Here is a 16839-nt window from a genome sequence, read left to right on the forward strand (position 1 = left end):
CTGTGAGAAAGGTGATGGAGCTGATTTTCCTTATAACCTTGTTTTTGTCACATGTACAGTGAGTATATGGTATCTTGAAGTTTCTTGTAGCACTTCATCTCAAAAGACAGTAGCCTTTTCTCATCTTATAGCCAACTTTCACATTGTATAGTAAGACAAAGTTAATAAGGGTATTGATGAGGTAGCCCTATAGTTAAAACATTGTAAAAAGACCAAACTCAAGATACTTGCAGCATGTCAAAATAAGTTATGCTTTCCTCATGCACCTGATGGTTGTGTTTCATTAGTCTTAACATAAAAAGCCTTCTAGTTTCTTGAGAGTCTCTGTAGCCTAGTCAGTTTTAATAAAACCCTTTGGTTGGAAACACCTAAGTTTGAATCCTGTCTGGGATGTGAAGAACCTTTACTGGTGCATTTCATCTGAAGGTGAGTTAGTTGGTCAGCAGTACTGACATATTCTTTATGTACACGTGGTGAAATTATGTATCACCATATTATTAAAATACCCTGTATCAGAGAAACTTAAAGTATATTATAGTCAACAAGAAATTATCTTATTGTACTCCTAACCCAAGTGAGAGCAAATAGTTTTCATGTGAAGTATCTTCACAACTTGGTATAGAGGCCCACTTCACATTATTTGCCTAAGTATCCCATAATGCAAGAAAATTCGTTATGCACTATGCATTTGGGGAAGGTCACTCACTTTCCAGACTAGCTTAGGCCATCATGGATGGTCAAAACCAGTGGTAATGATTCTTTCCATGATGCATGGCAATCTACACATCTGAAAAGAAGTGTACTATACATTATAAGATACTAAGGCAATTGATATAAAGTTAATGTACTTAGCAGACTAATCTTTTTCTTTACATGCTAACTATGGTTGGGTAAGGATTAAAACAAGAATTTAGTTTCTTTTCACATATAATATATCCCTCATCATAAATCTTTTGATGGGTCCACATCGGGCCTAATCCACACACATCTTCTCATCTGCATTGTTTGGGATTAGGAAGTTGCACAGAGAATCCAGAGATCTTGACCAAACAATTATTATTATTATTACGGGCAACTCGAAGGAGTCCATAGACTCATCGAGGGGGAGGCCCTAACATCATGTTAGAACAGCTATTCGACATTCACACAATATCTATCATACTTCGCCTTGAACTCATTTACGGTCATGGCACCAACAACAGACTAGCAGCTTATTCCACTCATTTACCACTCTCCAAGTAAAAAACCTGGCTCTAACACCCTTGCTAACCACACTCTTGCCCAGCTTCCATGTATGATCCCTAGTCCTCCTGCCACCAGTCCTCAAAAATATCTTCTGAATTAATCTTATAGAAACCCTTCAGTAATTTGAATGTTTCAATCATATCACCCCTTTTCCGTCTATCAACTGATTTCTGCAACCCACAAATCTTCAACCTGTTCTCATAAGGTTCATTCCATAGACTGGCTATCATCTTGGTCATTCGTATCTGGATCCTCTCCTCCTCATCCATAAGAAACTCTGGTGCCCATATCTGGGTACAGTAGTCTAGATGGGGTCTTATCAAGGCTTGATACAGAGGAACAATAACCTGTTTGTCTCTGCTTGTTAAAGTATTTTTCAGCAACCAAGTGATTTGATGAGTTGATTTATCCACTTTTGTGATGTGCCCCCTGAACTTTAACTCCCTATCCACCAACACTCCCAAATCCCTGGCCTCATCAATCTCCTGGACTACAGTTCCACCAATGTGATATATTGCTGCTAATCTTTTCACCCCAAAGCGCATTACCTTACATTTTGCTACATTAAATTTACATCCATTCTCCTTAGCCCAGTCCTCCAAACTATCCAAATCATCCTGTGCACTCACTATTGCTCTACCCAACTTTGCATCATCAGCAAACAAATGAACAGTTCCTCTCTGATCCTTCACAGTATCGTTAATGAACAAATTGAACAGTAGTGGTTCAAGAACAGAACCCTGTGGCACACGACTAATCAAAGGCTTTCTTTCGGACACTACTCCTAAATAAACCACTCTGATATCTCTCCATCAACTACCCTCCTATCCATTCCCATATGCTGCAGTGTACTGATTAGAATTCCATGTGGTATCTTGTCAAAGGCCTTAGCAAGGTCCGGTAGAATCACTGTAAACCCATTACCCTTATCCAGTTCAGCCGTCACTGTGCTACAAAACATGAGCAAGTTACTGAGGCATGATCTACCCTTCACAAAACCATGCTATCCCCCATACAGTATCCCATTTTCATCTATAAAATCCTGTATTTTCCTGTTAATATTTTCTCCAAGACCTTCACAACGATTCCTGATATGCTGATTGGTCGGTAATTTACAACAGCAGTCTTGGAACCTCCTTTATGCAGTGGAATTATTTTCCCCTCTTTCCACCCCCTTGGCACTAACCCAGATCCGAGACTCAAACAAAATGGTCAATGGCACTGACAATTCTTTAGCCGTTTCACGTACGACACAAGCTGGTATATCATCCAATCCCACAAATGTATTGACATTGAGGTTTTTTAATAGACTATTCACCTCCACTTCATTCACCACAATTCCCGTATAAACTGTTGGTTCTTTCATTCCTGCAATGTCACCACCTGGATGATATACTCTTGCAAAGTGCTCGCTCAGTAATTCCACTATATCAACTGATTCGGTTACCTCCTTACCATTGGCATTCTTTAAAATCATTCTGCCGTATACATTTTTTCTTTTACTTGCAACATATCGAAAAAACTCTTTGGGATTCTCTTTAGCCTGCATGGCTAAAGAGTGGTATGACATGGTATAAAGCGCAGGCCAGAACTATCCTTCTGGCCTGCGCTTTATACCAATGATGTGCCTGCCGGTCACCTTTCTCCTTAAATTCCCTCCACAGTTGTTTCTTTTTTTGCAGCTCAAGCTTAATGGTGTTATTCATCCATTTAACCCCTACTTGATTTATTATTCGGACTCTAAATATACAGTCAGCCATTGCCTCATTCAAACACTTGTTAACTGCCTCCCATGCACTATCAACATCCAGCCTTTGCAGTTTTACATGCCATGGCACTGAACCAATCATACTCCTAAGCTTGTCATACTTACCAGCCCAATAATTCCACATGTACTCTGTCTTAATTGTAAATTATCCACCTTTAGCCACCTCCCAAGTCAAGACCCTATTATCATTCTCAACAATGGCGATTATCATTCTCAACAGTTGGTGGTGACAAGGTCGTATTTGTTACAACCAAATTCTCAGATGCAGTTACTAGGTCAAGCACTCTCTGACTCCTAGTATTTTCCATTACGTGCTGTCGCAGATAGTTATCCCTTAATAACTGCATAAAATCCAATTCCTTCCTCCCATGTATGTCCTTTCCTCCTTCCAATGAATGTTACCATAGTTGAAATCTCCCATAATAATTACCCTCTTCCCACTCATTTCTTCTATTTGCTTATGCATATTTTGCCGGCTTGGTTGGCCGAGTGGAACTCGCCAGCCAAAAGGCTGCGGGTTCGAATCCTGCCATGGGCATGAATGTTTGTGATTGTCTGTGAAAGCGCTAGTGGTGGTAGTCGGCGGTAGATGGCATTGTTGGTAGATGATGAAGGTTGGTGGAGTAGTGGGACGAAGAGTTGTAGAGTTGATGCCCTCCATCGATGAGTCTTTGGACTCCCTGGAGGTGTGATGTATAATACACCAACTATTTCATTACCTGGTCTATAGCAATACCCAATTATATTTTGTTTTGCTAGCCTCAAATGTGCTCTTCTCTCTATCCTGCAGTTCAACTTCTATTCTCCTTGGCTGCAGCTCATCAGCTATCATCAATAACACTCCCCCCCCCCCCATTTTATTCTCTCTCTCTCTGTCCCTCCTGAACACACTATACCCCTCGCATTCAATCCCACTAGCAATATCATCTTTTGTCAGCCATGTTTCACTAATGCCAATAACTTGTGGCCTGTAAGAGCCAACCAAGGCCAAAAATTCTTCCTTCTTTAATACTTCTGGCATTAGTATACATGAATTACAAAGCCCATTTGTCCCATCCCTATTTTGATGTCTTATACTAACTATCCCATTCTGATTTGTTGTCCTTCGTACTCGCTCGGGCATATTACACACACATCCCCCCCCCCCCCTTAATAACTAGTTTCCTTGATTCTGCACTTGCACTTTATTCAACAACACCTTTTCAAGGCTCCGTACACCAAATCCATTCAAATGCAAACCATCAATCTTATATAAATTCTTTCGCCCATTGAACTCACTCCACACATCCAAATTCTACACCACTCCTCCTGCATAATCCGCGCATAAAGTCATTAGCAACTATGGCCCTCCTTCTGTTCTCTTCAATGTCATACCACGGCAACAGACTCACCATTCTAACTCCCTCACTCTTCTCTTTTGCTACCTCAAGTAATTCCTTCAAATCCTCTCTCAAAGCCATTTTGTCTCCTTTCAAATCATTTGTTCCGGCTACTACTATCAATTCTTTCACTCTCTGCTTTTGTGCTCTAATAGACACATATCCTTAATGTTCGTGCCAGGTTGATACGATTTTGTCAAATTCTCATCTATCACACCTCTTACTAAACAATCTCCATACAACACTCGCTCTTTCATTTTGTTCACACTCACGATCATACTCTTATTTTTCTTATACTTTTGCTGTTTATCAGTTGGTACGCTCATAAACATTTTTGCCAACGCTCCAGCTACCGATTAGTTCTATGTATTGCTCCATGGAACCATGCAATCTCTCTCATTCCATCTGTCTCATCAATTTTATTATCCGTTAATCCATTCATTCGTTCTGTATTTTTACCTTCATTCTCACTTTCAATGCCGCTCTCATAGCTATCTGGTACTACCTCGCAAATATCACTATTTTCTACATTCTGACTCTCACGACCTGAAACACACTTTAAATCCTCGCATTCCTTACACTTTCTGCACACATTCACTCCACTATCTTTGTCTAACCAGACTCCAACCGCTCTCCTCAAAGCATACATCTCACAAACGGTACACTGAATAAAACTGCTTTTATTTATGAAATTTTATTTATGAAAGAATACAATGTGGCAATCTGAACGCCATTGTATGCCTTCATATCAGCGCCATATCAACGCTAAAGGGTCAAAGCTGTATAACTGAGAGGATACCTCCACATAGCCTTTAAAGGAATGCGGAGAACCGACCAGGGCTTCTGACCTAATGTCCAATCCTCACCTTCTCGTGGTGCACTCTGTTGGGTATCTACTTGGATACTGAACGAATGAGGATGGGCTGGCAATTTGGGATTTAGCCGACCAAATTGTATTCTTATTGGTTAAACCAAACAAAAAATGATGGTACAACATGACAAAATTTCATGCTGGCTGGGGCGTCGCCCGGTTAAACAAGGCCCCCATTGTTTCTGCCAGGGAACCAGGGCGAACAACGATAAGTCAGCTACTGGAACAAATCTGAAAACCAACCCCAACTCAACATCACCAGAGTTAAAGATCGGTACTATCAACGTAAGAAGCCTGAATGGCAAAGAAATGGAGCTAGCTGAGGAATTGGATAAGTACCAGATCGACATAATAGGGGTGACTGAAACAAAAAAGACCAAAGCTGGCGAGATCTTTCTGAGGTATAAATACAAATTGTTATATTCAGGCAATGACAATCAAGGAAAAGAAGGAGTAGCCATAGTATTTAACACAAAATACGAGGCTAATGTTCTTGAATGGCAGTCAGTCTCAAGTAGAGTAATGTGGGCAAATATGAGAATGGGGAACTGGACAATGAGACTTATTTGTACCTATGGTCCCACAGAAGGTTCTACTAAGGTAGAAGTGGAGGAATTTTTTGAGGCTTTAGAAAAAGCAACTGACACAATGAAAAACGAAAAGTTGGTCCTTGTTGGGGATCTAAATAGCAGAGTAGGAAATGATTGTGAGACATACAAAAATATTTTGGGAAAATTTGGACAAAAGAGCAAAGTTAATAATAATGGCAAATATCTGTTGGATTTCTGCTCAGGACATGGACTGGTTATTACTAACACCATGTTCCAACATAAAAATGTGCACAAATTCACATGGAGAGAAGAGGCTGGGAATAAGAAAAGTCTCATTGACTATGTTATTGTTGATAGTGATGTTTTCTCCCTGGTGCAGGACACCAGAGTGTACAGAGGATTTGAAATTGGAAGTGATCACTATTTAGTCTTGAGCAGGATAAAATTGAATTTCATATTGAAAAGAAAAACATGTAAGAAAGTTTTAAAGCGAATAAAAGTTGAGCAGCTCTCAGATGTAAACTGTAGACTAAAATACACAAAGATTATTGAAAAAAAAATGAAAGAGTTTGAGAACAGGAATCAAACATTAGAGATTCAGTGGCAAACTCTGAAGAAAACATTGATTGATTCTGCCAGAGAGGCATGTGGTGAGGTTGTGTGCAAGGATAAAAAAAATCAGAAATCCCTGGTGGACACAGGAAATTAAAGAGGCAGTGAAGGAAAAGAAGAAAGCATATCAAAAGTTCCTGTCAAATAAGTCAGCTTGTGCTCTTAGAGAATATAGAGACAAATGCAAGAATGCTAAACACTGTGTAAAACTAGCTAAACAAAGTCATGGGAGGACTTTGGCAAGAATATAGAAAATAAATATCAAGAAGGTGGCAAAATATTCTGGAGGTTGTTGAAGAAGCTTAGGAATGGAGGAAAGAGTGCTGTAAAAGGAGTTACAGATGATGAAGGTGACATGAAAACTGCAGAAAAAGATATCCTTGAAGTATGGAGTAATTACTTTGAAAAACTGCTAAATGAAACAAGCAGTGATGATAACACAGTGGTAAAAAACACTGACCAGGCATGCAGTCAGGAATACATATCCATACTTGAAGTAGAAAAAGCCATCAAAGGCTTGAAATGTGTAAAGGCAGCAGGAGTAGATGATATTCGACCAGAAATGCTGAAGTATGGTGGTATAAGAGTCTTACAGTGGCTGCACTGCATAGTTCAGAAAGCCTGGACAGAGGGACGAATTCCCGATGATTGGAGTAAAGCTCTCATAGTACCCATATATAAAAAGGGAAATAAAACTGAATGTGAGAATTACAGAGGTATTTCCCTACTGAGTGTTCCTGGCAAGATCTATGCAAGTATACTTGAGAAACGGTTGAGAAGAATTGTGGAAGAAAAGCTTGGTGAAGAACAAGCTGGATTCAGACCAAATAGAGGGTGTCAGGATCAGATCTTCACTTTACGACAAATAGTCGAGAAAGCATGGGAATATAACAAAGATCTGTATTTAAGTTTTGTCGATTTGGAAAAGGCATATTATAAGGTGCCAAGAGAGAAGCTGTTCAATACGTTGCAGTTATATGGTGTCAACGGGGCACTATATCAAGAAATACTTATTATTTGAGTTGTAAGTCAGCAGTTAGATTTGAAGGAAGTACAGGAAGATGGTTTAATGTTAAATCTGGTGTGAGACAAGGATGTACATTATCCCCTCTGTTATTCATTATCTATATGGATCACATTATGAAGGAAAGTGGTATTAAACATGATATCAAAATTGGAGATGTTAATGTCAGCTCTTCGCTTTATGCGGATGATGTTATACCTCTAAATAAATCCGCTACTAGTCTGCAAGATTCTCTGACTAAATTGAATAGCTGTTTTAACAGATATGGTGTGAAGGTCAGCAATAAAAAGACAAAGACAATGAAAATAGGCAGAATCATTGAAGATGTCAACTGTCTTGTGAATGGAGAACCTGTGGAACAAGTAAAACATTTCAGCTACTTAGGCACGATTTTTAGTGAAGATGGTAAATTCAATATAGAAATAGACAACAGAATCAGCAAAGCTGGTATGGTGGGAAGTCAATTGAATAAATTCATATGGAATAAGAGAGAAATTAGTCGGAACACTAAATTAGCTGTATACAAGACAGTGTTCAAACCAGTTTTAACTTATGGATCTGAGAGCTGGGTCAGAAGTAAAACACTTGACTAAAGACTAGAGACTGCGGATATGAGAGTCCTGAGAAAGATTATAGGCGTGAACAGATGGCATCAGTGGCAATATCATATTAAAAACGAGGATATTAGGAAAGAACTTGATATTATCAGCATCCAGGAATGTGTTAGCAGAGCTAATCTCAGGTGGTATGGTCACCTAAACAGAATGGGTGAAGAAAGATTAGCAAAACAAGTGTTCTCTGCCAGGTTGGCAGCAAAACGACCCAGAGGAAGACCAAGATATGGGTGGATTGATACGGTACAAAGTGCCTTAGAGGATAGAAATATAAGATCTGATAATGTTGGAGTCTTGACAAGTAACAGACTGATTTGGAGGAAAATTGTAGATAGGAAGTTAGTAATGATATAATTTTTTCATGTAGTACTATCATATCCTGTACACCCCTTGTGGGTACATGGCAGGAATTTGATGATGATGATCAAATTACTAATTCAAATAACTCGGAAAACACACAAAAATCACACGGATACGAAAAGTAAACAATACTACATGAGATTCAAGCAAATTTATCAATTATTACTTAAAATAATACTTATCTTTTCAGGAGCTCTACAAACACTACACACTATGTATCCTTCTAGTGGCCAATAAAAAAACAAATTTATAATTTCAAAATTATTTTTATTTTTCAACATAATCTCCCTTAAGACTAATACATTTATTCCAGCACCATTATCTCATCCCTGTAGTGGTTCTAAGATCTGCAAAATACCCCTGTACAGCTGCTGCAATCACCTCTTGATTCAAAGAAAAACTCTGACAAGCGATCAAGAATTTTAGTTTTGGGAACACATAGAAGTTAGAGGGTGCCAAATCTGTGGAATAGGGTGGATGTTCCAACAATTTCATACTGCAGATCCCTTAATTTTTCCATTGCCAAAATATGTTTGTTGGCAGGTGCATTGTCCTGATGAAAGATGATTTTTTTTCTTCTGCAAACTGTCTTTTCTAATGAATTTTTTCGTCTAGTCTGGTTAAAAGATCGGAATAATATTCCCCAGTTATTGCTTTACCCTTTTCAAGATAATTAATAAACAAAATGCCTTTTAGCATCCCAAAACATGACATTTCCTGCTGATGGAACCAACTTTGTCTTCTTTGGTGCTGAACAACCTACTTCTGTTTGGATTCTGGTTAATTGTGAATCCAAGTCTCATCCATAGTAATAAATCAATGCACAAAATCAGTTTTATTTTTGTTAAATGCCCCATGCACTGTTCAGAGATTTTGATGTAAGTGCATTTTTGATTTGCTGTGAGCAAGCACAGCAGCCTTCTTGCACAAAGCTTTTTCATTTGCAATTTTTCATGCAAAATATATCCTACACGTTCTTTTGAAATGCCTATAATCTCAGCAATTTCATGTACTTTGACTCGTCACTTATCCAATATCATTGTAAACAGTATCTCTTCTTTTGATTTGTAAACTCTGTCTCTATAATTTTGCCTCATTATATTATTTATACTTTATTATGTTGTGTTCGGCTGCACCTTTTCTGATATCTTGATTGTTCTCTATTATTACTACTAGTTCTGTTTCTATGTTATATCCCCTTAGTGACTTACTCTTTCGTACAAAGATCTATTTTATCTTTCGCACTACTTGTCGTATGTCTATGAGTACTGGAAAATTTGTTTGTTCAGACTGCGCCACCAGTATTCCTTTTTAGGCATGATTCAGTAATATGGGTGGTAGATTTCTCTCTAGCATAAATTCCTTCAAATGAAATAGCATAAACAGTCATGGTCCACATGCACTTAAATTACGCTTCTAATGCCTTATTTGTTTCCTTCTGTCAGGTCTGAGTTTATTTATGAACAGTGCATTGTAAATCAAAAGATCAGACGGCACTCTGTTGACATATAACTAATTCAAAAGTACATCAATTAAATGATATGGAGGTTTCTCTCTCTACCTGTTCGTTAATATTTAGCGTTAAAAAACTTAACTTTGCAATTGTAAACAAACTATACAGCATAAATATTCATTTACTTCTCTGCTTATAGAAAAAACAGTTCTAATCTTGGAAGTTTATTTTGCACTTGGTTAGACTATAATAAATTTAGTTTAATCCTTTATCCAAGTCTAGGCAACCAAAGTTTGCACCTGAAAATATCTTCAGGACTGAAGTAAGGTGGTACATCTGTTGGCAACTCATAGCAAAGGTGGACCAAGCTCTCATCTCTCCTTGTCTTAGTATCTCCCATAATGCAAAGCACGTCTCCTTGTGGATGTGTATAATTGTATGCATTAAGGGAAGATCCATGAAGACCTCTCCATTGCTTCTGCCTTGGTGTCACCACTTCTGGAGCCAAGGCCCTACACTTGGATAAAGGATTAAACTAAATTTATTATAATTCTAATCTATTGAAATAAAGAAATCAACTTGTTATCTCACAATTGCATTCCAATTAACTAACTAAAAGGCTTTCTTATAAAGACTGATTATTCCTAGTACCTTATCAGTCCATCTAAATTATTTCTCCTAGATTACATAAAAGAAACATGGAACAAACTCACTTAGGCTCTGTCATCTGGGTCGCGCACACATTCAAATTTCTGATCCAGAGTTCTCAAACTTTTCTTCCGTCTCATCAAGGTGTTCGCAGGGTTTTGGAACACTTATTTTCAGGACTCGTGAATTCCTGTGAGGCGGCACAATGTATGTGACTTATGCAGTCTCATTCAGATGGCAGTGCATTCTTCTCCGGGCGCTGAAGTCTGCTCCATGGGTAATAGCTTCCGGCAACATCCAAGATATAGACAGCCTAGTGGACCGGCGTCCTTTTCTTCTCTTCCTCCCTCCGACTTCTGTCGTGTCCTCTATTCTCAACTGTCGATATCGATGTTCTTCTTAACACCTTTTTATTTCTCCATCTCCGGGGCCTTTCGCAAAGGGTTGAGACCCCTGAAGAATTTGCCATGAATCCTTGATCTGATATTAAAGCCGGCCATTTTTCTTTGTCATCTCAAGTGCACTTCAAAATCTGTTTTGTCAGACAGCGGACATCTTGTCTGATCCGCACCTACCCTTTTAAGAATGACCTTGAAAGTAGGCATACACATAGCTAGTAAACAAAGGTTTTCAAAGCACTTAGTTAAAACAATAACACAGTTTTCAGCGATACAGCATTTTTCTCTTGTTACTAATTTTAGACATTCTTTGTTCACCACATGTAAGCAGGTTAATTTCCCATTAGAATATATACATTGTTTATACAAAGTTTATTTTTACAACACAAACTTTTGAGATGTGACCTCTGTAAAAATCGATGTAAAGCACTTGTAAATTTCTAAGCTACATCAAATTTTACAAGGCCCACCCGTTCATGAAAAAATTTTAAGCCATGAATGTGGATGAACATTTTTTCTTTACAGTGTTTCTTTGGGTTGGATAATACTCAGGTTTGTCATCTAATTTTGAGTTGGGAACGCAGTCAGTATGATCTGTGGGCTCTCTCTGGTGCGTTTGATATTGTGGCTTACGATTGTCATCATTCCTCGTGCATTTAACCTCTTTACGATACCCTGCTCTCCTTCTCTTTCTCCCGTTGCCTGGGCGGTGACCTTCACTACCACTTCTTTCTATAATATTCACTTCTATCCACCATTGACATTCTGTATCGTGGCCTCTGTATCTTCCTTCTTTGCTGGCACCTTGATACTCAAGATGTGAAAGGTTTTTTCCATGTCATCCTTTCTGGTTACTGAGGGATCACTTTCTTCCCTATTGCTAACCTTCCTACTCACCTCAGCTTGTTTATTACCTCTGTGATTGTGGTTGTCCTTTTTGTTAGTCTCACTGCCGCTGTCTGTTCGAAATATACAAGGAGCCTGCTTTACTCCCATCAGGGAAGCTTCCTGGGTGCTGAAATTACATGAGAAACTGCGACTCTTTAAAAAGTCGGTTCCCGGTATCATTTGAACCCTAAGTCAAGAGGTCTCTGGAAGAATGAACAGCTCAGGTAAGGCATTCAAACTGAAACCACGCAACCATATGTTTGCTTTCAATTTCCATGGCATATAAATATTGGTATTTGCCATTCCACTTAGCTTAATAGGCCTCTTCAGTCTTATAACACAGTTAGATACTCTGGATCTCAATCTTTTGAACAATGATTCTGTTATTACCGAAACTTGTGATCCAGTATCTAATAAGATATCACACTGTATTCTCTTTATTCTACCTTGAATGACAGTCATGGGTTTAGTGTGTTGTTCCTTAAATTCTCTTCTTAATTTCCTTGATTTGCTTGTGGGATGGTGGCGAGTAAACAGCACATTTGATTAAAAGTGCATGTTTCTATTGGAGTTCCTCTTATCCTGAATACAGAATCGGGCTATGTGCCCAAACTTGTTGCAGTTATAACATTGTGGTGTTTCCTTTCTGTTTGCCCCTCATTACCTTATGTTCATAACTCAAGGTTTCCATGGATGGTTTTGCTCTGATTTCCTTCAGTTGGTTGAAAACAGAGTCAAGTTTATTCATCAGGGGTTGGTATAACCTTTCACCTGATTTCAGAGCATATCTCTTCCCTGTCGAAAGAGTCTGCAACACTTGAGGTGGTCACTCTGTCACTTTCGACCTTGTTTACTGTGATGGCTTTACTAATGGCTTCATTTCTCTCTGTCTGTTTCTCTTTCACCCTCCCCTTTGAATTTTCTGGGTTATTTTCTCGCTTTATATCTTTCTTTGAATCTGATACTTCTGTAATGCTGTTTATCTGGCTGGCACTAGATGTGGGATGAAAGTCGCCTAGCCTTTCCTCTTTTTCTTTTAATGCCAGGTAGCATTCTTCCAAACTATTTATTTTCTTTTTGTATGCTGCTTCTCTGAATTTCTCCTTCACTCCTAATCTGAATTGGTTAAAGACTGCCCAATCAAGATGGCTCCTTTCATCAGTCAAAATGCTCACGCTATTAACTAAAGTTAGCAACTTATTATAGTAATCTGTGATAGATTCTGTCTTCTCCTGTGTGCACTTTAGTAGCCTCCACAGGTTCGGACCCACACTTCTAACCTTGGAAAATTGGGATATCAGGGTATCCTTGAATTTATTGTATTCCAAAGTGTCTCAGTATAGGAGAGGAATACAAAAAATTCTTGGCTCTGCCAATCAATTTATTCCTTAATATGATTAGAAGCTGGAAGTCAGACCAGTTGCCAACATTCCTTAACTTCTCTACAAACTTGAAGGACAACACATCGTGGTCCTCTCCGGAGAATTATGGAATGATGAGGTGAGGATTCAGTGTTCTAAAAAAATTCTCTATCCCCCATCGTGTTACTGCTGGTGGCTTCTGAATCAACGCTGTTCACATTCATGATTTCAACTTTTCTTACAATATATATATATAGACACACACACACACGTAATTATGAGCTTCGACTCGGTTGTATGATACATTTTAAAAATAGAGATTTAATGACTTTAAACAGAGATACAATATCAAGCTTTAATGAGAACGATACAATTAGTTTCAGCTTTTTACAGCCTTCATCAGGTATCCACTAAAGGTAGAAAATAATAATATAAAAAAAAAACTGCGTTATCCAGTCATGTTCTTTTCTCAAACAATCCTCATGATGATCTCCAAAGTCACTCAGTTTGCTGGGATAGATCCGAAAACATTTTTCGTTGCAGTGATGAGTTTGAAAGGAAAATTGTGGAATCCAGGGAAATCCTTCTTAATCCTGAACATTTAAACAACAATTTGAGTTACAACATCCCTGATAGCCTTACTGCAGTTATTCAATACTGGCGTTCACGAGCGCCTGCACGCACGCAATAAACAATGGCATGTTGGATAGAACAACTTAAAAAATATGTAGTTTATATGTCAATTATGTATTGCTTTTTTACTTGTTTCTCAGTTTTTTTAGAAACTTCAATTTTTATTATTATTTTCTACCTTTTAGTGGATGCCTGATGAAGGCTGTAAAAAGCTGAACTATCGTTCTCATTAAAACTTAATATTTTATCTCAATTTAAAGTCATTAAATCTCTATTTTTAATATATATATACGTATATATACACTTTTTTGGTTATACAGGGTGGCCATAAAAGACACTCCCTTTGGAGGCATCTCTAGCTAAAATCAATAAACGGAATGAGACCAAATTTTATATTGAGACTTTTGAAGGCATAGGGAGATGATTTCTGCAAAATAAAAAAGATTTAGTACCAAAAGTCGTTGATAGGGGAAATTTTGGCGCTTGCAGAACCAAAAGCTTATGTATGGCATTTTTACCTGTGATTCTCAGTTTTTTTTTAGAAACTTCAATTTTTATTATTATTTTCTACCTTTAGTGGATATCCGATGAAGGCTGTAAAAAGCTGAAACTAGTTATATCGTTCTCATTAAAACGTAATATTTTATCTCGGTTTAAAGTCATCAAATCTGTATTTTTAAAATGTATCATAACAACAGATTCGAAGCTCAAATTGCATCTATAGCCTATATGACGAGGCATCCCTAATTGACATCAAAAGAAAATATAAAAAAACATTGAAGAAAATAGGACTGAGAGTCAACAGGTTAGTTTTCCTCAAATGTAAATTCAATGCAGTTTTTCCTAATTTCATTTCATTATCAAGAAAAGATAATAACAGAATGTGCTAAAAGAATTTATTGAATCTTTTAGTTAAATCTTCTTAGCGAAAGAATCTCAGATACATAATGCTGTCTAGCTTTTTTGTTCAATGAAGAAAGGTCTTTAACTCAGAAACTTGGAGAAGTTATGGATAATGATAACTTACATGATTTTATCTTTAACAGTGAAGCGCAAGCAACACTGATACAAAATAATAAGATAACTCTCGTCAGGAAATTTGAGATTCTTAAGAGAGTACAAAATACATCTGTTCCTACTAAAGCCTGTATTAATCCTGACAAAGTTGTAGTAAACAAACCGTCACATGTTTTAACAAATGCAGAAAAAGTTATTCTAAGCAAAAGGTCTCAATTTCATTCCCTCACCAAAGTTTATTCCAAAAGAATCTGTACTTACTAAAATAGAAAAGGCCAGTTCACTTATTCCTAATCATTTGGCAAAACTTCTCCATATTGAATCCATTTTCATTATCAATAATGCTAAACCTCCAACAGATAATATTTCTCCTGCTGAAAGACAGGCCTTAAAAAATTTTAAAAAGAACAGAAACATCATTATTTTACCTGCAGATAAAGGCAATGCCACAGTCGTCTTCAACTCTGACGATTACCACAGTAAAATGCTTCATTTACTTTAAGATAACATTACATATTCAATTCTTCAGAAAGATCCAACAAGGGAACTACAAAACCATACAAACATTTGTTAAAGACTACAAGTGAACTTCTTCACAATATTCGCCTTTCTTTATGCTCTCTACATCCTCTTATACCGTGCATTTATGGAGTTCCGAAGATCCATAAGGATAACACCCCTCTTCGTCCAATTGTGGAAGGAATTGATTCACCAACTTATAAGCTTTCTAAACATCTAGCAGAATACCTCAAGTGTTTCTCCAATAAATCTTCATCGTTCATCAAAAACACCACAGATTTTGTTTCTCATATCAAAGATATTTCCATCAACGAGAATGATATTATAGCAAGTTTTGACATCTCATTATTTACTAACGTCCCTACTGAGGAGGTACTAACATTACTAAAAAACAAATTGTCTAAAAAGATGTTTGCTTTATTAAAGTTGTATTCAATCTGGCTACTTCAGATATCGCGACTCCATTTACAAACAGAACCAAGGCCTAGCAATGGGCAACCCTTTATCCCTGGTTCTAGCAAATATTTTCCTAGAAGATTTTGAAACGAAAGCCATATCGTCCTTCTCATTTAAACCAAAACTGTAGTTGCGTTATGTTGACGACATTTTTATCATATGGAGTCACGGGCACACATCTCTCGTGGATTTTCTTCATCATCTTAACAACTGACATCCTAATATAAAATTCACTGCCGAACTAGAATGAAATAATTGCCTTCCATTCCTGGATTCGATGCTCTGATAGATTTAAAGTATCTATATACAGATAACCCACTCATACTAATAGATATCTGCACTGTCAATCTCATCATTTTCCACCACAAAAGCTTGGAACTATTTCTACCTTGGGACATAGAGCATGCTCTCTTTTAAATGAAACAGATGAACTCCAAAAAGAAATTAATCACCTTTCTCTTATTTTTAAACAAAATGGATATTCTGAAAAAACGATTAAGAAATTTCTTCTGGATCCTCTTAGGCAGTACACTACAGAAACTACTATTTTTAAAGGTAGCATCTCCATCTCATACATTAGTTCAGTCTCCAATAAATTGACTAAAGTCCTTAAAAAATACAACATCGGGACGTTTTTCACTACTCTTCCTAAAATCCGTTCTCTTATAAGCCATCCGAAGCCTGTTCGTCACCATCCAAAATATCCAGGTGTATATAAATTATGGTGAGATTGTAATATTCCTTATTTTGGACAGACTAATAAATCTATTGAACTACGTATAGAGGAACATAAGAGAGACATCTCCTATAAAAGATCACATGCAACTGCGTTATCCAGTCATGTTCTTTTCTCAAACAATCCTCATGATGATCTCCAAAGTCACTCAGTTTGCTGGGATAGATCCGAAAACATTTTTCGTTGCAGTGATGAGTTTGAAAGGAAAATTGTGGAATCCAGGGAAATCCTTCTTAATCCTGAACATTTAAACAACAATTTGAGTTACAACATCCCTGATAGCCTTACTGCAGTTATTCAATACTG

General features: G+C 37.5%; 1 protein-coding gene across 1 annotated transcript in view; it reads left to right on the forward strand.

Moving 5' to 3' along the window:
* Window positions 1-16839, forward strand: part of asf1 (histone chaperone asf1) — a 65783-nt gene that overhangs the window by 911 nt on the left and 48033 nt on the right. The gene's annotated exons all lie outside the window — the stretch shown is intronic.

Source organism: Typopeltis vanoorti, chromosome 12 (genome assembly GCF_054136105.1).
Source record: "Typopeltis vanoorti isolate ZY-2024b chromosome 12, IOZ_Tvanoo_1.0, whole genome shotgun sequence".
Classification (NCBI taxonomy): Eukaryota; Metazoa; Arthropoda; class Arachnida; order Uropygi; family Thelyphonidae; genus Typopeltis; species Typopeltis vanoorti.